Source organism: Balaenoptera physalus (genome assembly GCF_965194825.1).
Source record: "Balaenoptera physalus genome assembly, chromosome: 5".
NCBI classification, from domain to species: domain Eukaryota; kingdom Metazoa; phylum Chordata; class Mammalia; order Artiodactyla; family Balaenopteridae; genus Balaenoptera; species Balaenoptera physalus.
Window position 1 is genome coordinate 22,467,468 of NC_138884.1, and position 19,552 is coordinate 22,487,019.

A 19,552-nucleotide genomic window follows, 5' to 3' on the forward strand; every position below is an offset into this window, starting at 1 on the left:
AAGAAATGAAGGAAACAACAGCAAAGATCAAAAAAACTAAAAGCTGGTTCCTTGAGAGGATAAACAAAATTGATAAACCATTAGCCAGACTCATCAAGAAAAAAAGGGAGACGACTCAAATCAATAGAATTACAAATGAAAAAGGAGAAGTAACAACTGACACTGCAGACATACAAAGGATCATGAGAGATTACTGCAAGCAACTATATGCCAATAAAATGGACAACCTGGAAGAAATGGACAAATTCTTAGAAAAGCACAACCTTCCAAGACTGAACCAGGAAGAAATAGAAACTACAAACAAACCAATCCCAAGCACTGAACTTGAGACTGTGATTAAAAATCTTCCAACAAACAAAAGCCCAGGACCAGATGGCTTCACAGGCAAATTCTATCAAACATTTAGAGAAGAGTTAACACCTATCCTTCTCAAACTCTTCCAAAATATAGCAGAGGGAGGAACTCTCCCAAACTTATTCTATGAGACCACCATCTCCCTGACACCAAAACCAGACAAAGATGTCACAAAGAAAGAAAACTACAGGTCAATATCACTGATGAACATAGCTGCAAAAATCCACTGCACAATACTAGCAAACAGAATCCAACAGTGCCTTAAAAGGATCATACACCATGATCAAGTGGGGTTTATCCCAGGGATGCAAGGATTCTTCAATACATGCAAATCAATGTGATACACCATATTAAAAAACTGAAGGATAAAAACAATATGGTCATCTCAATAGATGCAGAAAATGCTTTCGACAATATTAAACACCCATTTATCATAAAAACCCTCCAGAAAGTAGGCATAGAGGGAACTTCCCTCAACATAATAAAGGCCATATATGACAAACCCACAGCCAGCATCGTTCTCAATGGTGAAAAAGTGAAACCATTTCCACCAAGATCAGGAACAAGACAAGGTTGCCCACTCTCACCACTATTATTCCACACACTTTTGGAATTTTTAGCTACAGCAATCAGAGAAGAAAAAGAAATAAAAGGAATCCAAATCGGACAAGAAGAAGTTAAGCTCTCACTGTTTGCAGATGACATGATACTATACATAGAGAATCCTAAAGATGCTACCAGAAACCTACTAGAGTTAATCAATGAACTGGTAAGGTTGCAGGATACAAAATTAATGTACAGATATCTCTTTCATTCCTATACACTAAAGATGAAAATTCTGAAAGAGAAATTAGGGAAACACTCCCATTTACCACTGCAACACAAAGAATAAAATACCTAGGAATAAACCTACCTAAGGAGACAAAAGACGTTTACTCAACAAACTATAAGACACTGATGAAAGAAATCAAAGACGACACAAACAGATACAGAGATATACCATGTTCTTGGATTGGAAGAATCAACATTGTGAAAATGACTCTACTACCCAAAGCAATCTACAGATTCAATGCAATCCCTATCAAACTACCAATGGAATTTTTCAGAGAACTAGAACAAAAAAATTTCACAATTTGTATGGAAACACAAAAGACCCCGAACAGCCAAAGCAATCTTGAGAAGAAAAACAGAGCTGGAGGAATCAGGCTCCCTGACTTCAGACAATACTACAAAGCTACAGTAGTCAAGACAGTATGGTACTGGCACAAAAACAGAAATATAGAGCAATGGAACAGAAGAGAAAGCCCAGACATAAACCCATACACATATGGTCACCTTAATTTTGATAAAAGAGGCAAGAATATACAATGGAGAAATCACAGCCTCTTCAATAAGTGGTGCTGGGAAAACTGGACAGCTACCAGTAAAAGAATGAAATTAGAAGACTCCCTAACACCATACACAAAAATGAACTCAAAATGGATTAAAGACCTAAATGTAAGGCCAGACACTATCAAACTCTTAGAGGAAAACATAGGCAGAACACTCTATGACATCAATCACAGCAAGATCCTTTTTGACCCACCTCCTAGAAAATGGAAATTAAAAAGAAACATAAACAAATGAGACCTAAGGAGACTTAAAAGCTTTTGCACAGCAAAGGAAAATGTAAACAAGACGAAAAGGCCACCCTCAGAATGGGAGAAAATATTTGCCAACGAAGCAGCTGACAAAGGATTAATCTCCAAACTTTACAAGCAGCCCATGCAGCTCAATATCAAAAAAAAAAAAAAACAAACAACCCAATCCATAAATGGGCAGAAGACCTAAATAGACATTTCTCCAAAGAAGATATACAGATTGCCAACAAACACATGAAAGAATGCTCAACATCACTGATCATTAGAGAAATGCAAGTCGAAATTACAATGAGGTATCACCACACACAGGTAAGAATGGCCATCATCAAAAAAATCTACAAACAATAAATGCTGCAGAGGTGTGGAAAAAAGGGAACCCTCTTGCACCGTTGGTGGGAGTGTAAATTGATACAGCCACTATCGAGAACGGTATCGAGGTTCCTTAAAAAACTAAAAATAGAACTACCATATGACACAGCAATCCCACTACTGGGCATATACCTGGAGAAAACCATAATTCAAAAAGAGTCATGTTCCACAATGTTCATTGCAGCTCTATTCGCAATAGCCAGGACATGGAAGCAACCTAAGTGTCCATCAACTGATGAATGGGTAAAAAAGATGTTGCACATCTTCAATATAAAATGGAATATTACTCAGCCATAAAAAGAAATGAAATTGAGTTATTTGTAGTGAGATGGATGGACCTAGAGTCTGTCATACAGAGTGAAGTAAGTCAGAAAGAGAAAACAAATACTGTATGCTAACACATATATGTGGAATCTAAAAAGAAAAGGAAAAGAAACAGTTGGGAAGAACCTAGGGACAGGACAGGAATAAAGACACAGACATAGAGAATGTACTTGAGGACATGGGGAGGGGGAAGGGTAAGCTGGGACGAAGTGAGAGAGTGGCATGGACTTATATATACTACCAAATGTAAAATAGCTAGCTAGTAGGAAACAGCTGCATAGAAGAGGGAGATCAGCTCAGTGCTTTATGACCACTTAGAGGGGTGGGAAAGGGAGGGCGGGAGGGAGATGCAACAGGGAGGAGATATGGGGATATATGGATATGTATAGCTGATTCACTTTGTTCTAAAGAAGAGCCTAACACACCATTGTAAAGCAATTATAGTCCAATAAAGATGTTAAAATTAAATAAATAAATAAATGAATAATTTATGGCCCCCCCTCCAAATTAAATCTTTTTTAAAAATAAATAAATAAAAAAGAGCACTCCATGACATGGAACGCTAAACCTAAGTATTTTCAGTACTATAGTAAATGTAAATGGATTAATATCTCCTATTAAAGTGTAATTTTTTTATATTATGTGGAACTAAATTTTTTTCACAATATACAGGTAAAATAAAAGAATTACATTAGAAAGGAGAAAACATTCCATGTATTTAAAAGCAATAAAACAATAAGCATATAATATGCATCTTAGATATAAGTAGTCTTTAAGTTCAGAACAATTTGTCATTATTGTAATTAGTATTATTATACCAATTTCTTTAAAACATTTCAATACTTGTTGTATTTGAAAAAATATTTTAATATTTTTTCTTCTCTCTTTTGTGGTCTAATACATGGTAAGTATTTAGCTGCTAACATAACTTAAAAATATATTTTGTTTTTTTACAGCCGAACAAAACTGATTCAAGAAGAAATAGATAACTTGAACATACTGATCACTAAAAACAAAATAGAGGGCTTCCCTGGTGGCGCGGTGTTTGAGAATCTGCCTGCCAATGCAGGGGACACGGGTTCGAGCCCTGGTCTAGGAAGATCCCACATGCCGTGGAGCAACTGGGCCCGTGAGCCACAACTACTGAGCCTGAGCGTCTGGAGCCCGTGCTCCACAACAAGAGAGGTCACGATAGTGAGAGGCCCACGCACCGTGATGAAGAGTGGCCCCCTCTCGCTACAACTAGAGAAAGCCCTCGCACAGAAACGAAGACCCAACACAGCCAAAATAAATAAATAAATACATAGAATTTAAAAAAAAAATAGAATCTGTAATTTTAATAAAACTCCCTACCAACAGAAGTCCAGGATCAGATGGTTTCACAGGCAAATTCTACCAAATATAAAAAGCAGAACTTACACTGATTCTTCTCAAACTCTTCGAAAAGATTGAAGAGTAAGGAATACTTCCAAAGACATTCTATGAAGCCAATATCACGCTGATACCAAAAACAGATGGGGAGGGGGGACTTCCCTGGTGGCACAGTGGTTAAGAATCTGTCTGCCACTGCAGGGGACATAGGTTCGAGACCTGGTCTGGAAAGATCCCACATGCCATGGAGCAACTAAGCCCGTGTGCCACAACTACTGAGCCTGCGCTCTACAGCCCACGAGCCACAACTACTGAGCCTGATAGCCACAACTGCTGAAGCCCACGCACCTAGAGCCCATGATCTGCAACAAAAGAAGCCACCACAATGAACAGCCTGCACACCACAACGAAGAGTAGCCCCCGCTCACCGCAACTAAAGAGAGCCCGAGCACAGCAACGAATGTCCAATGCATGCAAAAATAAATAAAGAAAGAAATTTACTTAAAAAAAAAACCAAATAAAACAGATGGGGACTTTTCTCGTGGTCCAGCAGTTAAGATTTCGCCTTCCAGTGCAGGGGGTGCGGGTTCGATCCCTGGTTTTGGAGCTAAGATCCCACATGCCTCACAAACAAGAAACCAAAACATAAAACAGAAGCAATATTGAAACAAATTCAATAAAGACTTTTAAAAAAAACACAGAGAAAGACACTACCGAAAAAGAAAACTGCAAGCCAATATCGTTGATAAATATAGATGCAAAAATTCTCAACTGAATATTAGAAAACCAAATCCGACAACACATAAGAGGATCATACACCATGACCAAATTTGATTCACCCCAGTTTCACAAAGCTGTTTCAACATATGCAAATCAATCAACATGATACACCCCATCGACAAAGGAAAAACAAGAAACAAACGATCATCTCAATAGATGGTGAAAAAGCATTTGAAAAGCTTCAACATCCATTCATGGTAAAAACACTTACCAACGTGGGTACAGAGGAAACATATCTCAACATAATAAAAGCTATTTATGACAAACCCACAGCCAATATAATACTCAACGTTCATAAGCTGAAAGCCTTCCCGCTAAAATCTGGAACAAGACAAGGATGCCCACTCTCACATCTTCTCTTCAACATAGTATTGGAAGTCCTAGCCACAACAATCAGACAAGAAAAAGAAATAAAATCTAACCAAATTGGAAGGGAAGAGGTAAAGTTGCCATTATATGCAGATGACATGATAATATATATATAGGAAACCCTAAAAATTCCACACAAACACTACTAGAACTGATAAACAAATTCAGCAAAGTAGCAGGATACAAGATTAACATATATAAATTGGTTGCATTTCCTGGTTTTTCTTTCTTTTTTTTTTAAATTTATTTTGGCTGCATTGGGTCTTCATTGCTGTGCACGGGCTTTCTCTAGTTGTGGCCAGTGGGGACTAGACTTTCTTGTGGTGCGCAGGCTTCTCATTGCAGTGGCTTCTCTTGTTGTGGAGCACGGGCTCTAGGCACGCAGGCTTAAGTAGTTGTGGCACATGGGCTCAGTATTTGTGGCTCACTGGCTCTAGAGTGCAGGCTAAGTAGTTGTGGCACACAGGTTTAGTTGCTCCATGGCATGTGAGCTCTTCCTGCATCAGGGCTCAAACCCGTGTCCCCTGTATTGGCAGGCGGATTCTCAACCACGGAGCCACCAGGGAACTCCCTGGTTGCATTTCTTTACACTAACAATGAAATATCAGAAAGGAAATGTAAACAAGCAATCCTTTTTTTAATGGCATCAACAAAATAAAATGCTTAGGATTAAACCTCACCAAGGAGGTGAAAGACTTATATACTGAGAACTACAAAACATTAGTAAAGGAAGCTGAAGATGATTCAAAGAAATGGAAAGACATCCCACGCTCTTGGATGGGAGGAATTAATACTGTTAAAATGGCTATACTACCCAAAGCAATCTACAGATTTAATGGGATCCCTATCAAATTACCCATGACATTTTCCCCAGAACTAGAACAAATAATCCTAAAATGTATCTGGAACCATAAAAAGTCAGAAATGTGAACACAATCCCCAGGAAAAAGAACAAAGCAGGAGGCATAACCCTCCTAAACTTCAGAAAATACTACAAAGTTACAGTAATCAAAGCCTCATTGTATTGGCACAGAAAGAGATACATGGATCAATGGAATAGAATAGAGAGCTAAGAAATAAACCCACACACCTATGGTCAATTAACCTTTGACAAAGGAGGCAAGAATATACAATGGGGAAAAGACAGTCTCTTCAGCAAGTGGTGTTTTGAAAGTTGGAGAGCCGTATGCAAATCAGTGAAGTCAGAACATACCCTCACACCATACACAAAAATAAACTCAAAATGGCTTATATGCTTAAATATAAGATAGGACACCTTATAACTCCTAGAAGAGAACATAAGCAAAACATTCTCTGACATAAGTCATACCAAAATTTTCCTAGGTAGTTCTCCCTAGGCAGTACAAATACAGTAAGTCACCTACATACGAACCTTCAAGTTGCAAACTTTCAAAGATGCAAACATCCATTCGCGTGTCCAATCATGTAAGTTAGTTCACGTGTCTGACATACATTGTCACGTGCGTGCTTCCTCTATATGTGGTTGTGCTTTTGTGTACTTTACAGTACTGTATAGAGTACAGTAGTACAGTACCTTTATTTCAAGCCCAAGATGTCTGGAAGCAAGCGTAAAAGCAGACGTGATGTAGCTGGTACTGTTAAGAAGCGCCAAGCGATAATGACGGAAACAAAAGTGAAAGTAATTGAGAGAGTGGAGCGAGGCAAAAAGATGTTAGACATCGCTCATTCTTATAATATGAATCATTCAGTCATTGGCACGAATCTAAAGAACAAGGACAAGATCATGGAACATGTGAAGTCTGCTGTGCCGACGATGTTGACACAATATCCAAGAAGCATGGAAAAGTGATGGAGGAGATGGAGAAACTTCTCAGTGTGCGGATGCAGGATCAACATCAGCGCTGAGTCCTGCTCAACTTAACGCTGATTCAAGAGAAAGCTAAAAGCCTTTATGAAGACTTGAAGAAGAAACACGGCAAAGAATCAGAGGGCACATCTTTTAATGCCAGCCATGGATGGTTTCATCAGTTCAAGGCTAGAGCCAGCCTTCACAATGTAAAAGTAAGTGGAGAGACAGCAAGTGCAGATAGGGTAGCTGTCCAGGAACTTCCAGAAACACTTTGAGAAATTATTGATGATAGTGTGTATTTACCCAACCAGGTTTTTAATGTGGATGAGACACAACTGTACTGGAAGAGGATGCCAGACCGAAGTTACGTCAGTAAGGAGGAAAAGTTGATGCCGGGCTGTAAAGCAGCAAAGGATAGGCTAACTGTTGTTTGGTGGCAATGCTTCCGGTGAATTGAAGCTGAAACCTCTCTTAGTTTATCATTCACAGAACCCAAGAACCCTTAAAAACATAGGCAAGGGCTCTCTTCCTGTTGTGTGGAAGCGTAACCCCAAATCCCGGATTACACAGGCCACGTTCCAGGACTGGTTTTGCCACCACTTTATCCCAGATGTAGAGAAATATTGCTTGGAGAAGGACGTTCCAGCAAAACATTCTTTTGCTGCTCAATTATGCTCTGGGCCACCCCCCATTCATGGATGACTTTCATCCCAACGTCAAAGTACTGCATCTGTCACCAAATACTACGTTGCTCATCCAACCTATGGACCAGGGCGTTATAGCGACTTTCAAGAAATATTATTTATGTCACACTTTTTGTCAGGCAGTAAAGGTAAGTGACAAATCAGGAACAACCTAGGGACAACTTTGGGAGGACTATAACATCTACAGGACCATAAATAACATTGACTTTGCATGGTGTGAGGGTATGGCGGTCACGATGAATGGGGTTTGGAAGAACCTTTGCCCACAGTTTGTTCATGATTTTTGTGGATTTGAGAAGGTAGATCAGAAGTCCGAAGAGGTCTTCAGCAACGTAGTGACCCTCAGCGAGAAGCTGGAGCTAGATCTGCAAGAGGACGATTTCGCTGACCTCCTTGCTGTGCAACATGAGGAGCTTACTGATGGAATTGGAGGCCCAGAGAAAGGATGAAGAGGGACAGGAGGAAGAAAAAGTAACTGAAGAACTGAAGAGATTCACGACACAGAAAATGGCAAGGGAATCTTCGTTGTTTGAGGAAGAACTGTTAGTTTTTGAGGCACAGGACCCGAACCTACAATGGGACCCAAAGGTGGCAGCAGCCATTCAGATTGCAATCCAGTTTTACCTTGTCATCTATGATGAGAAAGAAAGAGCTACTACCCAGACATCAATGGATCATTCTTTCAAGAGGGTAGATAGAATTAAATCCAGCAAGGAACCAGAACCTTTGCCATCAACGTCAGGTATGAGTGAAATAGCAGCTTGCCCTCTGTCTCCTACTGCTGATAATCCTTCACCCCTACCATCTCCCACCTCCCCTCCCTCCTCCAATCAGTAACTCTGCACGCCTGTTCCCTCAATGCCAGCCCGAGTATCCCAGCTGTTGTACTGTATTACTGTACTTTTCAAGTTACTGTACTGTAAGATTAAAAATGCTTACTTTGTTTTTGTGCTTGTTTTTTATACATTGTTTGCGTGAAAAGTATTATAAACCTATTACGGTACAATACCATATAGCCGACTGTGTAAGTTGGGTACCTAGGCGAACTTTGTTGGACTTACAAACAAATTGAACTTACAAACGCACTCTTGGAACAGAACTTGTTCATATGAGGGGACTTACTGTAAAAGCAAAAAAGAAACAGGAACTAATCAAACTTATAAGCTTTTGCACAGCAAAGGAAACCATAATCAAAATGAAAATACAACCTATGGACTGGGAGAAAATATTAGCAAATGATGAGAATGACAAGGGCTTAATTTCCAAACTATACAAACAGCTCATACAACTCAATAACAAAATAACAACTCAATGGAAAAATGGGTAGAAGACCTAAATAAACATTTCTCCAAAGAAGACATACAGAGAGCCAATAGGCACATGAAAAGATGCTCATCATCACTAATTATTAGATAAATGCAAATCCAAATTACAATGAGGTATCACTTCACACTGATCAGAATGGCCATCATTAAAAAAAAACCTACAATTAACAAATGCTGGAGGGGGTATGGAGAAAAGGAAACCCTTCTACACTGTCGGTGGCCATGTAAGTTGGTGCAGCCACTATGGAAAACAGTATGGAGGTTCCTCAAAAAAACTATAGGGTTGCCATATGATCTAGCAATCCCACTTGTGGACATATATCTAGACAAAACTATAATTCAAAAAGATACATGAAACCCTATGTTCATAGCAGCACTATTTATAACAGCCAAGACATGGAAACAACCTAAATGTTCATTGAAAAATGAGTGTATAAAGAAGGTGTGGTATACGTATACAAAAGATATTACTCAGACATAAAAAAGAATGAAATAATGCCATTTGCAGCAACATGGATGGACCTAGAGATAATGATACTAAGTGAAGTAAGTCAGAGAGAGAAAGACAAATACCATATAATATCACTTATATGTGGAATCGAAAACAGGACACAAATGAGCATGTCAGCGAAACAGAAACAAACACACAGATATAGAAAAGAGAGTTGTGGTTGCCAAGGAGAGAGTGAAGGAAAGATATGGAGTTTTGGAAGAGCAGAAGCAAATTATTCTACATAGGATAGACAACCCACCAAGACCTACTGTATAGCACAGGAAACTTTATTCATTATCCTGTGATAAACCATAATGGAAAAGAATAGATATAGATATATAGATATAGATAGATATATAGATAGATAGATATAAAACTGAATCACTTTGCTGAACAGCAGAAATTAATACAACAATGTATAAAGGCTGCAGAGGGTGTGGAGAAAAGGGAACCCTCCTGAACTGTTGGTGGGAATGTAAACTGATACAGCCACTATGGAGAACAGTATGGAGATGCCTTAAAAGCTAAAAAATAGAACTACCATATGACCCAGCAATCCCACTACTGGGCATATACCTGGAGAAAACCATAATTCAAAAAGATACATGTACCACAATGTTCACTGTAGCACTATTTACAATAGCCAGGACATAGAAGCAACCTAAATGTCCATCGACAGATGAATATATAAAGAAGATGTGGCACATCTATACAATGGAGTATTACTCAGCCATAAAAAGGAACAAAATTGAGTTATTTGCAGTGAGGTGGTTGGACCTAGAGTCTGTCATACAGAGTGAAGTAAGTCAGAAAGAGAAAAACAAATACCGTACGCTAACACATATATATGGAATCTAGAAAAATGGTACTGACGAACCTAGTGACAGGGAAGGAATAAAGACACAGATGTAGAGAACGGACTTAAGGACACAGGGGGCAAGGGGAGACAGGGACATAGTGAGAGAGTAGCACTGACATATATACACTACCAAATGTAAAATAGCTAGTGGTAAGCTGCCGCATAGCACAGGGAGATCAGCTCGGTGCTTTATGTCCCCCAGAGGGGTGGGATAGGGAGTGTGGGAGGGAGGCTCAAGGGGGGGGGGATATGGGGAATATATGTATACATATAGCTGATTCACTTTGTTGTAAAGCAGAAACTAATACAGTGTTATAAAGTAAGTATACTCCAATAAACATGTATTTTAAAAACCCACAACATTGTAAATCAACTACACTTGAAAATATTTCTTAAGTGCAAACAATTTTCTGAATGTAAGTTTTACTGTGTGTGTGTGTACCACAGGTTCAATATATATGAATTATGTCAAATTGATTACATTGCTTTTCAAAATAAAGAATTTTTGATATTTTACATCAGCCTCATGTTATAAATGCAGAAAAACTATATTATTTTTTTCTAAAGTTCAGAAATAGCCATTTTGCTCATTCGGTATGTTATAAACCATTAACTCTTAAAAAGGGATTCGTGACCTCTTCCTTCCAAAGAAATATTTCTCCACTCACACAAGTTTAATAGAATGTTCCACCATAAACTGACTTCCCACCTTAGAGACACGAGATTTGCATCCTGAAATCTCTTTCTTGCAAAAATGTCCAATTATCATCCTAGCATTACAGAAAAGAAATGCTTTTTTCCAGATCTCAAATTCCATACAACTTTAGTCAAGACATCATGTATGTTTTTTTCACACACACACACAGACTGTATTTTATTTTTACAAGAGATAAATCAACTGAAACCAAGCACTGTCAATGGATGATCAAAACAAAAGCAACAATGATTGCAATTACCAAACACGAAACACACTCATACTATGTCATAATATTGACATTGAGTCCAGTAATCCTCCACTGTAACAGCTCCTTTACTTTGCAGTGAAAGACATCATGCATTTTTAAATAATCAGCACTTACCTGAGGTCTTTAAAAATCAACATAAACATAATTTTGTGTTCTCTTACATTTACTCTGGTTCTAAGTGGTCATTTCTAAACGAAAGTATTTAAGTATGTTAACGTCATCTTATTATTTTTTTTATTAACGTCATCTTATAACATCATATTTCAAATGAATACCGTGTCTCCAAAGATGAAATATGAGGAATTCACAATTAGGCTCTCCAAAGTTTTCATCTCTGAATGTGTATGACCCTTCTGCTGAACTCCACACTGTTCATTATTCTCTGAGAATATTCTTTTTCTTGTATGGCCATCTCACATGCTCTTTCATTTCATGAAGTTTTTTCCTACAATGTTATGCCTAGTTTATTTCTGAGAATATGCATTATTTCAGAATGATATTTATAGACACAAAGACTTCTCTATAATTCCCTGAGAGTTTCAAGAACTCCTTCTTCTTTTTTTTTTTAATACCTAGATTCTGAAGCGCTCCACAAAGCATTACTAAACTTGCATTTACATAAGTATCTACATATTAATCACACATTAATGCATTCACAATTGTATTATGATTTATTGCTAATTTTGGAGCTGTCTTATTTACCACCCTCTTGGAAATCACTTTAATATTTGCACTTAGGACTTGAAAGAGAATGGATAAATAAAAACCGGAAGAATATGCAAATACAATTTATATATTTCTCATAAAATTAGGTGATGATCTAACCTTTATCCAGAAAAAAAGAAGAGCCCAGATACTCTGCAGGCATGATCCTCGAGAATGTGTGGTCTTCCAGCAGGAAAACATGCAGTAATCCATGTGGCAGAGTTTACCTGTGACCAGCTGGGGTTAGTGACCTATGCATTCCTTACATGCAACATATCAGGAGTGGAAAAAGGGAATTTGTCCGTTGTGGCAATAAGTATAATGAAGATTTGTAGCAGGTCATGCTCATATGTTCAACACAGGTACAATCAAAAGTTTGCTCAATTCTGGTAGATCTAAGTCTGTATCTGTTACCTTGTCTTTAACGAGGAAATGTCAGAACTGAGTTACCAAAAAAAAAGTGTTTTGTTTGTTTGTTTGTTTTAATTAGAGTCACGGTGAGTAAGGCAGAGTTCAGAATAGCTAATGTGACTTAGTGATTCTCTCATCAGGAAATACAGTTTCTACTTCCCTGTTTATTCTCCACATCCTGTAGTAAGTAAAGTTTCCATGAAAGATAAATCTACAGCGTGAAAAGAAAAGAAAACTTACATGTGTTGATAAGGTCATTTTGACAGGTTTTACCACGTATGTCAGTGTTTCTGGGGATGGACACAAGCCAGAGCTCCCTACTCTGACATTTTCACTGATGTCATTCCCCTTGATCCTCAATTTGAAAGTGGATAAAAATGTTTTCTATGCTTTCTTCTTTAAGAAATTAAATAAAGAATGCTTTCTAGACATGATCCTCTAATGATTTGCAGTCAGTGGTCATCAACAGAGGAAAAGCACAGAATCTCATCCCCACAGAAGGGTGACATTCAGTCAGGTAAGAAAATTCTCCCCGAAATCAGAGCTTCATCTTTAACATGCAATCAAAGGCTTTCACAGGTTCTTCATCACTCTGCACTCAGCCCTACCATATGGGATTGGCTCTGAGAATCTCACATCAGATGACTGACAAACATGTCATAGTACACTGATCTGGTACCAGATCCTGCCTCTCTTAATGATCTCCCACAGGGACATTGGAATATTCTAGGATATTTCCTGGAGCCCTCTATTCTACACAGGTACACTTCCAAGTAGAAGCAGAAGCTTGGATTCTCACTGGGACCGCTGCTCTGTCCAACCAACCTCTCTAGAAATATGATGTTCTAATCTCTCCTGATTAGAACATTTCAATGTCTCTCCCTGTGCTAATTTAGTAAAGGTAAAAGAGAAACAAGAAAGAGCAAACTCTGCAGGGAGCAATATATACGATTCCTTTACTTAACGTATTTATCTGATATACCCAAATACTGAGAAATATAGATTCATTTCATAATGTTCAAGAAAAGAGGAGGAGGAACCTCCATGCCAACAGCATATATAAAATGGAATCAATATTGCATAAGCTCGAGCTTAAGCTTAGCTACGAGGTACTAACCCTTCTCATAAAGAAGCAATAGTTCTCCATCATTTGAAGCACACTGAGGACTCAGACAGCTGGACACTGAAGGTGTAGCCTCCTCACTCGAATTCTGTACCTGCATCACAGAGCAGTGAAATATTCCCAAAGAATTATTAAGGATGAGGGGGGGAGGCGAAATAAAAAAGATGAATCCATAGTCTGTCCCACCGTCTGTTCTGTTGGATATTACCACCATCTTGGCCCAATATGACCTTCCCACTTTTCTCTGGGTCTCCCTACTTTCCACCTCCATCCTCTCATTATATCTTACCTACACTTGGGAACGACTCTAGTTTTTCCACTTATCTTTATCAACAAGTAATCCAAATAGCAACTGTGTACATAACTCCTTAGAAACCTCAGGTCTGACTCAGTAATAATACATGACCTTCAAAGTCCAAAGTTTTCCTAATTCCCTTTATTATTATTTTTTTCTAATTTCCATGTACTTTCACTCTTAAGACCTCCACTGTTCTCAGGTTCGTCTTCCCTGCAAAATCTGTCAACCTAGACATAGACTTAAGTACCACCCTCTAATTATCTCCTAGGGAATCCAATTTTTAAAACAGCCTCAGCAAGCCTTATGGACTTTATTAAAGACTCTTTAAGATAACCCATGGGAGATAGCAGCACACCCACAGATATCTATCTAATACACCCTCAGAGTAATTTTTTTTTCTCTTTTATAAAGTCTCTTCTGGCCAATGAAGACTCTCAGCTCTTCTTCTTCAACATACGCAGTGTCTCACCCTTCTGATTGCTCTCTGCTCTATCCCAGGTCCACTCCCTTTCCTGATATTACATTCTTTCCCAATTTTGTATGTTGGTAAAATCAAATAACATAAAATATAACATGTTAGTTATTATAAAGTGCACCGTTCAGTGATATTAAATGCATTCATATTATTGGGCGATCAACATCACCATTTATCTTTCTAATTCTTTTCTACGTTTTAAAACTGTAACTCTATATCCTTTAAATATAACTTTCCTTTTTGTTCCATAACCACCTGAAAAGCGTCATTACCCTCCCAATTTCTATGGTTTTGACTACCCTAAGTACCCCCATAAAATTGAAATAAGTAGTTGTATTGTTATGACTCACTAAAAGTCACAAAAATGGCATTTTTGGTAGCTAAATTTCCTCAAGATTCATCCATGTTGTAGCATATTCCTAGATCTTTTCCTTCTTAACACTGAATAATATTGTATTATATGGGTATACCATACTTTGCTTATCCAGGAACTAGTGGATGAACACTTAGGTTGCTTTCATATTTTAGCTACTGTGATTATTACTGCTCTAAACACTGGAGTACAAATATTTCTTTAAGACCCTGATTTCAATACCTTTGGGTATACCTCATAGTAAAATTCCTGGATCATGGAGTAATTCTATTTTTCAATATCTGAAAAATTGCCATACTCTTTTGCAAAGCAGCTGTATCATTCTGCATTCCCTCTGACATAGCACAATGGTTCCAACTCCCTCACATCCTCACCAATAGTTTTTTTCTGCTTGTGTATGTGTGCTTGTGTGTGTATGCATGCACACAAATATATAAACATGCATTTAGTGATATGGAGCATCTATTCAAGTGGTTAGTCATTTGTACATCTTTTTGAAGAACCATTTATTGAAGTCTTTTATCCATTTTTGAATCAGGGTGTTTGCTTTTTGTTCAGTTGTAGGAGTTCTCTGTATATTCTGAATAGAAATCTCTTGTCAGATAGATGGCTCTGAAATATTTTCTCCCATCTTGTGGGTTGCCATTTTATTCTGTTTACATTTCTTTGATACACATTTTTTTAACTTATGTACTGCAAATTGTTTATTTTTTTGTTAGCTGTACCTTTGTTGTTCTTTCGTTTCATATGGAGGAAAACACTGCCAAATCCAATATCATGAAGCTCTTGTCCTGTATCTTCTTCTAAGACTTTTTATATTATTAGGTCTTATATTTAGTTTCTTGATACGTTTTCATTAATTTTTGCATATGATGTTAAGTAAGTGTCCATATTCCTTCTTTTGCATGTTGACCACAAGACTTCTCAGCACCATGTGTTGAAAATACTATCCTTTCTACTTTGAAAAGTCATGGCAACTTGTCAAAAATCATTTGGCCATATATCAGGGTTAATTTCTGGGTGTTGTATTCTATTCTATTCTAGTGGTCTTGAATAAGGGAGAAAATAGTATAACCTATCCAGGTTGATGAAGAACATAAAGAAAGACCAGGACTGAGAATTAGGAGGGCAATATAAAACAGAAGGGAGTAAAAGACAGTGTGAGAGAAGATCTTGTATTTGCGAGTTCATGCAAATAGGATCATGCTAAAACCACTAAACGCCTGACTTTGAACAATATGGTAAATGTGCCAGCAAGAAACATAACACTTACCCATCTCTGGGAAATATAGTATGGGCATAAAGATAAACTGCACACAAATATATTAAAAAGGGAAGGGTTTTCATGGTGTGAGAATATTGTGGCATTTGAAATACAATTTACTTCTGTTCTACCATTGTCTCTAAAATTTATCAAAGTGTATATACAAGCAATTCCAATTCTGGTAATGTGCTTGACAGGTTTATATATGAACTTCAGTAGAGCAGTAAATGTACATTCATAATAGGACTGTTCCCTAAACCAAAAAACAAAACACAAAAACTGCAAAGACTAGAGTTCACTTTGTGAACACACATACAGATGCAATGATGGTTAACGGTCCGAAAACAGAAGGTGAGCATGGGTGCAAGAGGTTAATCCCCAGGCTGGAGTGGGGTGCAGAGTTTGAGGGTAACACAAGTAGAAAAGGCTTTTGTTCTATCCTTGATTTTTGAGGTATGGAAATTCACAGGTCACTACCTTCATTTCAAAGTGAATGAATGCACTATTCAATTTTTTTAAACAGGCGAAGTAAACATGAGTGATAATAAATTTCAAACTGTCGCTAATCAAATAAGATACTAAGAAAACTTAAATAATATGATTTAAGAATGAAGTAGAGAGATTGTCCAACATGGTAGCATTCAAAGACCCAGAGCTTGATGCCTCTCATGGGCACACCAAAGTCACAACTGTTTACAGAACAGCAATTGATGAAAAAGGCCGGGACCTACCATAAAAGATGTTTTACAGCTAAAGATAGAAGGAAGGCACCTCGACAAGACAGAAAGGAAGGGCTAAATCTCAATAGAGTCAAGACCCATACCACCAAGTGGGTGGCCCACAAATGGGAGAATAATTACAATTTCACAGGTGCTCCCAGGTAGCAAGGGGTATGAGGCCAACATCAGGCTCCCAAGCCCAGGGATCCTGTTGTGGAAAGAAGAGTTCCTAGAAAGTTGGGCTTTGAAGACCAGTAGTGCTTATTTTCCAGAGAGCCAGAGGGTTGTGGGAAATAGAGATTCCACTCTTAAAAGATGCTCACAAAATCCCACATGATCTGAGAATCAGAACAGAAGCAGTCATTTGAAAGGATCCCGGGTCACACCTACCACCTGATCTTGGAGAGTCTCCCAGAGAGGCAAGAGGCAACTACAGCACAGCCTCAGGGACAGAGACACTGGCAGCAGCCATTCGGGGGAGCTCCTTCTACCTCGTGGACGCTGGTACCAGCAAGCATAATTTCAGAATCCTCCCTGTAGCTTATCAGCCTCAGGACCGAGCCCCACCCATTTCCACCAGACTACAGACACAAGAACTAGGATGCTGCAGGCCAAGCAACTAACTGAGCAGGGGCATAGCCCCATCCACCAGCAAACAGGCTGCCTTCAGATCCTCTCAGTGCACAGCTAGCCCTGGACATGGGTCCAGCCACCAAAAGCCCCAGGACCAGCCTCCACACCTCAGTGGACAGGCACCAGCCCCAGAGTCCCTGGCCCCTCTGACAAGTGAGCCTGCTCTGGCCTTGGAGTCAGCCTCACCATCGGCAGGTGGTAACTGCACAGCGACTGGATGGAGCTTGGACCTACCCAACAGCAAACCTGCTTTAGCAGTGGGATCAGCCTCATACACCGACAGGCACACACCAGCTCCAGGGATACCACAGCCCAGCAGCCTGTGTAACCAGGCCACTTAATTGCAGGCCAGAAGCAGCCATGGACTCAGCTGGGTCCTGACCCTGCCCATCAGAATGCCAACACAAGTTTAGGGATACCCCCGGCCCTGCAGAGAGCTGTGTCAGGAACAGTGATCCAACACCAACTCTGTGGCTCCTGGGCCCTGCAGCCAGAACGCAGAACCTGTCTCTTCCTCCCAGTAGCCAGCATAGCCCCAGAACCAGTGACTGGGCACTAGCCCTGATATCACCTGGACTGCAATTCTACCCATAAGTGAACCAGCACCAGATTTGGTGTCCCCCAGAGTTGTGCAGCCAGCTGCCTTATGATTTAGTCTCACCAAGCAGCACAGACAGCCTCCATACAAGGCAGAGCCTGGCAAACAAGCAGTCTGGGGGCAGCCAAGCCTACCAGACTACCCACAGTAGTCAGCCCACCACAGCAGAAGAGCCCAAGCAGCCCACATAGGGGGTACACCTAGAATATATAGCTCTAGTGACCAGGGGAGAGGGGGCTGCTGGGACCCATAGGACATCTCCTACAAAAGGCCACTTCCCCAAGGTCAGGAAATGTAACGAACCTACTACACACATAGCAATAAAAACAGGAAGTTAAGAAAAATGAGGTGACACGGAAACACGATCCAAATGAAGGACCAAGATAAGAATTCAGAAGAAGATCTATGTGAAGTGGAGATAGCCAATCTCCTCAACAAAGGGTTCAAGGTAATGACTGTAAAGATGATCAAAGAACTCAGGAGAAGAATGGACGACCAGAGCAAGAAGTTAGGTTTTTTTTTAAAAAGAGTTAGACATTAAAGAACAACAAAACAGAGATGAGGAATACAATAACTGAAATGAAAAATACATTAAAGGAAACTACTGTAGACTAAATGATACAGAGGAATGAATCAGAAAACTGAAGGACAGAGTACTGGCAATCACTGAAGATGAACGGTAAAACAATAGATTAAAATGAAATGAGGAAAGTTGAACAGACTTGTGAAACAACATCAAGTGTACTAATATTTGCATTATACTGGTCCCAGAAGCAAAAAGGAAAGACAAAGCAGTGTAGAACATACCTGAAGACATAAGAGTTGAAAACTTCCCTAACCTGGGAAAGAAAACAGACATCCAAGTCCAGTAAACACAGTAAGGCCAAAACAGGATCAACCCAAAGAGGACCACACCAAGACTCATTGTAATTAAAATGGAAACAAAAATAAAGATAAAAAGACACTATTAAAAGGAGCAAAGGAAAAGCAACAAGTTACAAACATGGGAAATTGCATAAAGTTATCTGCTGAATTTTCAGGATAACCTCTGCATGCCAGAAGGGAGTGGCATGGTATATTTAAAGTCATGAAAGGGAAAAGCCTATAAGCAAAAATACTCTACCCAGCAAGGCTCTCCCTCAGCTTTGATGGTGAGATCTAAAGTTTTACAGAGAAACAAAACTAAAAGAGCTCAGCATCGCCAAACCAGCTTTATGAGAAATCTTAAAGGGGCTTTTCTAAGTGAAAAAGAAAAGGTCACGATTGAAACATAAAAATTAGGAAAGGAAACTTACTAAAGGAAAAACCTCATTGGTTAAGGCAAATATTCAAGAAAGGTAGTAAATCAACCATGGACACAGCTAATAGGAAGGATGAAAAAAAAACAGTAATAAAATCATCTATATTCACAATAAGAATTTAAGGGACACACAAAACAAGTAGATGTAAAATATAAGGTCAAATTCAGTAACTGTGGGGGAGCAGAGTAACAATGCAGGGTTGTTAGTGTCCATGTGAAATTAAGAGCTCAGCAACTTAAATAATCACACACACACACACACACACACA

The 19,552-nt window shown here is 39.0% G+C and overlaps 2 long non-coding RNA genes across 2 annotated transcripts in view; one reads left to right on the top strand and one right to left on the bottom strand.

Moving 5' to 3' along the window:
• LOC309661088 overlaps positions 1-19,552 on the bottom strand; it is an 852,576-nt gene that overhangs the window by 47,246 nt on the left and 785,778 nt on the right. The window lies entirely within an intron of this gene.
• Positions 9,897-12,074, top strand: LOC309660705. Its single transcript, XR_014263557.1, has 2 exons — positions 9,897-11,419; positions 11,929-12,074. It is a non-coding gene; the product is annotated as an uncharacterized lncRNA (long non-coding RNA).